Consider the following 7,238-nt stretch of genomic DNA (forward strand, 5'->3'; position numbering starts at 1 on the left):
TTTCCCCTTACCCCCCCCCCCCCCCGTGGGCTGCCGGCGGGTCCTGCGCGGCCGGGCTGCAGCCTACCCCCCCCCAGGCCCTCCTCCCCCATTAACCCCGCGCTAATTAATTAGCGGGGGCGGCGCTAATTAGCGGGAGGGGGGGGGGAAGCTCTGCGGGGCCGGCCCCCCCGAGGTGCTCCTGCCTTACCTAATCCCGCCGCCGGCTGCCGCCCCCCATGGCCGCTCCTCGGGTGCCGCCGCCGCCGCCGCCGCTCCTCCTCCTCCTCCTCCTCCTCCCGCAACGGGGCCGCCTCAGCGGCCGGCGGGGCAGCGCTGGGCGCGGGGGCTCGGCCCCGCCATCTGCGCCGTGGTTATAAATCCAGAGCCATGGGGGCTGCCTCTCCCCGGGGAGCCGAGCGGAGCCGGGCCGAGCCGGGCCGGGCCGTGGTAGGCGGGCGCAGCTCCGCGCCGTGCCGCTCCGAGCCGAGCCGTGCCCTGCCCTGCCCGGGCGGGAGGGAGGGAGGGAGGCGGGCGGGAGGCGGGCGGGCTCCGCTCCCTGCTCCGGCCGCCGGGCGGGGCCGCGCCGCCCGCCAGCCTTAAAGGCGCCGAGGCCGCCTGCAGCGCCGGGCACCCCCCCGAGGGGCTGAAGGGGAGGTCGGAGGGGGGGGGGCACGGAGAGGATGGGGGCAGTTTCGTGTACCCGCAGCAGGGCTGCTCGTGGCCCCGGCCGGCGGTACCCTCGGGGTTGCCTGTGCCAAGGCCTCGCTGCACTCATAGGGAAGAATTTCACCACAGTATCTCATCTAAATCTGCCCTGTTCAGTTTAAAATCACGGAATCATTATGGTTGGAAAAGAGTTCCAAGATCGTCTGGTCCAACCATCCCCCTACCACCACTGTCACCCACTAAACCATGTCCCCAAGCACCACGTCCAACCTCTCCTTGAATGCCCCCAGGGACGGTGACTCCACCACCTCCCTGGGCAACCCATCCCAATGCCTGACTGCTCTTTCGGAGAAGAAATGTCCCCTAATTTCCAAACTAAACCTCCCCTGGCACAGCTTGAGGCCATTCCCTCTGGTCCTGTCACTGGTTACCTGTGAGAAGAGGCCGACCCCCAGCTCCCCACCCCTTCCTTTCAGGCAGTTGCAGAGAGCAATGAGGTCTGCCCTGAGCCTTCTCTTCTCCAGACCAAACACCCCCAGCTCCCTCAGCAGCTCCTCACAGGACTCGTGTTCCAGGCCCTTCACCACCTTCGCAGCCTCCCAGCACCCCGCGGCCTCCTCTGGCCCCGCTCCAGCAGCTCCGCGTCCTTCTGGCGCTGGGGCCCCTCCAGGTGGGGCCTCACGGGGGCGAGCAGAGGGGGACAATCCCCTCCCTTGCCACGCTGCCCCTGATGCGGCCCAGGGGACTGACTGGTCATTGGGTTCTGGGCTACCATCGCACGGTGCCGGCTCGTGTCCAGCCTTTCATCCACCAGCACCCCCGAGCGCTTCTCCTCCTGCTCCCCGTCCATCCTTCAGCCCAGCCTTGGGGCTGCCCCGACCTGGGTGCAGCACCTCGTGCTTGGCCTCGCTCAGCTCCATGAGCTTGGCCCCTCTCAAGCCTCTCGCACCTCTTGCAGCCCCACGTCTGTGCCAGCAGGCAATGAGACACCCCAAAACCTTGCAACGCCCCCGCTCTTCCCTCAGTCTTGGCACCAGCAAAGGCACGCGTCCCTGCAAAGGCCGCAGCCGCTGCGTGCACAGCTTTCGGGCAGCCCTCGTGCCCCTTCCCTGTGTTTTCCAGTCCTTGGTCGTACGTGTCCGGCCGGCCAGCCGAGCGCCTTGTGAGGCAACACGGTGGATCAAACCTTCCTCTGGAAGATGCGATTATCTCTGAAGATAAAGGACCGGCTCCATCAGCCTTGCATTGTGGGGTGTCCCTGCTCCAGCCGCTTCGCCTTACTTGAGCTGTGCCTTCTTGTTTTTCTTATCTGCGGTGTTTCTCAGGGAGCTTTCATTTAATGAATGGATGGCAAGTCCCGTACCACTGCAAAAAGGCTTCAGACGTTAATTTTACTGCAGCCAGGAGCCAGGCGTTTTGATTCTACTGACCTCAGAACAACATTAGAATAAAATGTATTAAAAAAAAAAATCCCTTAGGGCTGAACACACTTTCCAGCAGGGCTGCCTATCCCACCAGAGCACAGATGGATTCTTTGACTGCATTTCTACGATCTGGAAGGCCACGGTCCCAAAGGAGATGGGCTGGCATCGCAGCAGCAGCACAGGCTTTTAGCAGTGGCATTGCTTTTGTAATAGAGGGGATGGTTTCACTGCATTTCTACGTCCTCCCCTGCACCTGGCTGTCCTGTGGGCCCAAACACAAGGGTTGCCCCGTGCTGGGGGGGATGCCCCCAGCAGAAGAAGCAGCGAGCGATGGCCTGCTCTGCACGGAGCTAGCCTCGTTACGCCCCATCCTTAACAACCTTTCTCAGGGCCTCCCGGCTTGGAGTTTCCAAGCTTTTTTCCCAAGCAGCGGCGGAAGCTGGGAGTTTCTTTTTTCCACAGAAATCCCTGAGCAGCTTGTGGCAGGACCACGAGGTGCCAGGAGCCGTGGCCTTGCCAGGATGAGCCTCCCCAGCACCACACCGAGCAGGGGACACCGGCAGCGGGTCTCGGTGCCAGCCACGTCCCCGCACGTGAAACACCCGAGAAAGAGCAGGGCTGCCGCTGTAATCACAGCGTGTCTGCGCTGCGAGGCTGGAGATAGCTTACACAGATTTTCCGTAGCGTTTCACTTCTAAGCGGCCGTTGATAGCTATTCCATCAGATAAAATGGTAATGCAACGCGCCTCTGAAACGGCGCATCAGCAAAGAAGGGGATTTCAGATCTCAGCGGAAAACTGGAGTCCTGCCTCGTATTCTTGTCTTGCAGTATTTCGGCATTAAACTCGCCTGATCCCCGGCACAAATGCAAGAAATTGGGGCATTTTCTCACTTGGGTTCACCTAAACTCCTCCAGGAAAAGCAGCGAGATGCAAAACAGGAGCCACCCGCACTTTGAAACCGCCCTCCCATGGAAAGCTTCAGGGGAAAGTAATTAAATTTAATGCAAGCTGCAGCCTTTAAACTAAGTCATCCTGTAATTGCCTTTATCAGAGCATCAGCCCACTAGAACTGATGCTCGTGAAAACCACTCCAGGGGAAGGGGGGGGCGGCGTCCCTCCAGGAATATGCGTGGCCCATGGCAGCTGGCAAGTCCTGAGTTACCGAAGTTAGAGAAAGGCCTGAATCCTGCAAACAGTTTGTCTGTGTCCTTGGGGAGCTGGGGCTGAGTGAAGACAACACCATGAGGACTTCCAGCACGTGGCCCCATGCTGTCCCCGATGTCCCCTCTGGAGCATCACCGACACGGTGCAGAGGGCTTGTGCCAGGGCTGGGGATCACCTCGGGAAAATGGATCTGTCTCCAAAAAAAAGCCAAAAAAGCCCAAAAGGAAAGATGCCTCTGGTGCTGCTCTGTGCAGGAGCTTGCTCCATGCCCATCTGGAGTCCTTCACCCAGCCACTGCCCTCGTTTCAAGCCTCGGTCACCCCAGCATCCCCGCCGAGTCCCCGCAGCCACTCGCAATCTGCTGCAGACAGCTGCTCGTGCCTCTTCCACGCTCGCTTTCAGGCTGGCGGTGGTTTACAGATGACGAGATGTGGGTATCCCGAAGTAGGTGGCATTCAGAGACATGAGGAGAGGAGGAAAACTGAAATGATGCTAGATGGCGGCTGGGAGCTGGGAACAAGAAGCACCAGGGATACCTCCGGCTCTGGCGAGCGCTGCGGGGCAGACACATCAGGGCAGCCAGGGCTGGTGGGGCTGCGGGACCCCCTGGACATGCACCCAGAAGGGCCACATCTCGAGGATCAGCAGGGGACCTGGCTTTTCAGCTCAGATAAAAGCAGCAAACACAGCCACTGCATAGAGCAAATGTTGCCCTCTGCCCTGCAGTGGGGATGGGCAGTGGAGTGGCTGCAAAATGAGGGGCAGGAGGGGCATAGGGACGTAGGGACATAAGGACAAAGGGACATGGGGACACCTGCCAGCCCACTTTTTGGCCAGCACAGGGGTGGGTGCCACCAGGGCAGCTCTCACAGTGAATACCTGGGCTTTCCCGCAGCAATGAATTGCTGCAGCTTTATTAAATCAATATTAATTCATAATCTTTAGCACACAATTACAGTTATCTCACACACAAAACTCCCCACCTCTTCAAATCTCTGATCTGACAGGGTTATAATTAGCTTATTACTGCCCATACATCTGCTAATAACTTTTCCCTCAGCCCTGCGAAGTGAATTAAGGAGCGCTAATAAACCATGGCTGTTAATCCATTTATATGTCTTAGGCTTTTGTCAAGGTACCAAGTTTAGAGATCCATTAGCGGGGGTTCTCCAGCCCTTCCTCCAGCTGGGGCTGTCCCTGGCCGCACGGCGTGGACACCAGGGCTGGCTGGTGGCACAGGTGATGTCCCCCTCGCTGCCCCAGCGGGTGCAGCCCTTGAAGGAGCAGGATGCAGGGAGAAACTCGAGGAAGTGTTTGATAACCCGGGGAACCTCAGAGGATGTAAGCACGGGGCCATTTTCCCCATGCCTTCCTATTCTCAGCCCTGCTGCCCGTGCCTGGCACAAGGCAGAGGGTATTTGGGGAAGGTCCCCGGCGATGTGGTGAACCCCCAAAATACCATTTCTATGGGAACAGCAGACGCGGACCCCTTTCAGCAGAGCTCCAGCGCTGCCCGCTCCCCTTCACCACGGAGCATTTCTGGTGCCGTTCACTGGCAATACGGAAAGTGAGATAAGACATGGCTGGGGGGGGAAATGTTGATCTAAAACGATGGCCGGTAATAAAGGGCAGCGGAGAGGCACGGTGTGATGTGACGAGATAAAAGCAGATGGCTGGCTGCTGCTTCTAATTATAGGTCCCTGCTAACGAAGAGGGCGCTGATTAGACTGACATTGTCCTAGGACGCGGGCTTCTGAGGGAGCTGGCGCTGTGTTGGTGTGCAGGGCTGCCCCCACCGGGGGTCCCACGTCCTGAGATGTGTCCCCGCCATGGGGACAGCTTGGCCCCGGACGTCATGAGGACACCGGGAGAAGCGGGCGGTGATATTCCCCGTGCCAGGGAGGGGACTGTGGACATGACGGCCACCGCCGGGCCACCTCGCTGGGCGCTGCTCCGACTCCGAGGTCCCAGCGTCTGGAGACAAAAGGAAGCTCCTTTTGAGTGAGAAATGCGGTTGAGTCTCATGGGTGAATAATTTATGATGCTTACTGTAATAAGACAGAAAAAAGCCACATTCAATTCTGGTTTCATCATATTTTTGGCGATGAGTAAAACAGTAGAAAATGATGAGGGCTTCCCACAGCAAAGCCAAGTGCCTGAGACTGAAACTGGTAGCCAGGCCACTTCTAACCAGAGAGTTGATCTTTTGCATATTTTCGGTCATGTTGGCTATTTTTCTCCTCCGTGGAAGAAACTTGACGTGCAGTTAGTTAAAGCACTGTTGTGTCTCCCTCGCTGAGCTCATCTGGCCAAGCAGGGCGATGCCCCGGCTCACATCCAGGCAGGACAGCCCCTTTCTAGGGGCTGGGGAAAAGATGCTTCCCTTTTCTGTACCCACTCAAACTCCATTAAGAGCCCTGCTTTGGGTTGGAAGAGCAAAAGATCTTAACAAAATATCCCAGAAATGAGCCACAAAACTGAGGCAGAAACATTGCGAGGTCTGCAGAGGGAGCCGGGCTGAGCGGCTGGTGAGCAGCTGGGCGCAAACGGGCAAAGGCTTAAAAAAAACGAACCAGTGAGCTTAAACTGATGTTTGGGAGTCATTCCCTAAGTATTCAAACATTCATTCAGTAACTCTTTCCAGGTGAAGTCCACGGGAATTACCCGCAGGGCCTTAGATCAACGTCAACGTGGCTGGGAGGACGCAGAACAGGCACAGAGGAGCGGTGGGGCGAGGCAACGGTGACACGGTGCCCGGTGCCCCGAGCAGCTGTATTTGCTTAAATCGGAGCAGCCTTTCGGGATGGGCCCCCTGGGACTTCCCGCAGGAGGCAAGGCTCGCACCGTGCCCGTGCTGCGCACACGCACACCGTGCCAGCCGCTGGGCACCCGGCTGAGGGCGTTTTCCCACGGCCGCGGAGCTGGGCGAGCGCCTGCAGATTTTCCGACTGGTGGCTGCAGCAATTTCAAGTCCTGCTTAGCCAGGAGAAGCAGTTGCCAGGGCACCCAACCTTTTGACATCTTAATGAGCAAAGAGCTCAAAAGGAACCTCGCCAGGATTATTTCTTTTTTTTTTTTTTTTTTTTTTTCCCTCCCTTCTCAGAGGATTCAACTTTTCATCTCCCTCCTTCCAAGCATGAGACGCGGGGATAACAAATGAGCCCGAGGAGTTCAAGCCGCAATCACCCAGCTCCTTGTAGCTGCAAACAGGCAGGAAGCCTGCGCTGGAGAGGAGACGTAATTAGGTGCAATTCAAGAACAGCTCATGAGCTATATTTAACAGAAGGGCCGACTCTTCAGCAAGCAAAAATCCGCGTAGGAAAGGCGGTGGCGGCACAGCCGCCCTCCCCGCAGCCCCAACGTCCTGCCCTGTGCTGCAAACACCGCTTCGTTATCAGGCTCTGATGGCTGTTCAGCCCATAAACAGCTCGTGGGAGCAGGACCCCTCGTGGAGGGGACGTTTTTTGGCACTCAGAGTTCTCCCTTCAGTGGGATTAGCTTTAGCCAGAGGGAGAACGACACAAGAGCCTCTTTCCTGCTCATCTTTCTTGCCTGGCACAGACGGGAGAGCTCTGCTGAGCCCCCAGCACCACGGCAGCGAGGACATGGAGATGCTGTGCTTCTGCTGGGGGAGAAAAAGCCACGAGTGCACACAGGTGGTGGGACGGCAGCAACGGGCGCCCACCTCCCCTTAGCGGAAACACGGCAGTGCCGAGTCCAGGTTTACCTGTCTGTGGAGGCCTCCTAAACGCACACGCACACCGAAGTTCCAGCTTAAGTACAAAACCCAGGTGAGGCTCCCTGGAGAAACACTCCTATTTTCCTAATTAGTGAAAGCCACCAGGTGGATGCCGAATTTGCGTGCCAGGCTTTGGTGATGCTTCCCTGGGACCAACAGGCACCACGCAGATGCTCAGCAGCTCCGAGGAGCAAACCCTGCAGGCTGCCCAACAAAACCCCCCTGTTTTCTGACAGCAACCCCCAAATTTCCAAACCCCAC

The 7,238-nt window shown here is 58.1% G+C and overlaps 1 protein-coding gene across 13 annotated transcripts in view; it reads right to left on the reverse strand.

Moving 5' to 3' along the window:
- Positions 1 to 441, reverse strand: part of NCOR2 (nuclear receptor corepressor 2) — a 230,811-nt gene extending 230,370 nt beyond the window's left edge. For all 13 annotated transcript variants that reach the window (XM_035341049.1, XM_035341048.1, XM_035341040.1 and 10 more), the window contains exon 1: positions 191 to 441. The gene's annotated coding sequence lies outside the window, so the exon portion shown is untranslated. The remainder of the gene's footprint in view (positions 1 to 190) is intronic.
- Positions 442 to 7,238: the final 6,797 nt, after the last annotated feature.

This window comes from Oxyura jamaicensis, chromosome 15 (assembly GCF_011077185.1).
Source record: "Oxyura jamaicensis isolate SHBP4307 breed ruddy duck chromosome 15, BPBGC_Ojam_1.0, whole genome shotgun sequence".
NCBI classification, from domain to species: Eukaryota; Metazoa; Chordata; class Aves; order Anseriformes; family Anatidae; genus Oxyura; species Oxyura jamaicensis.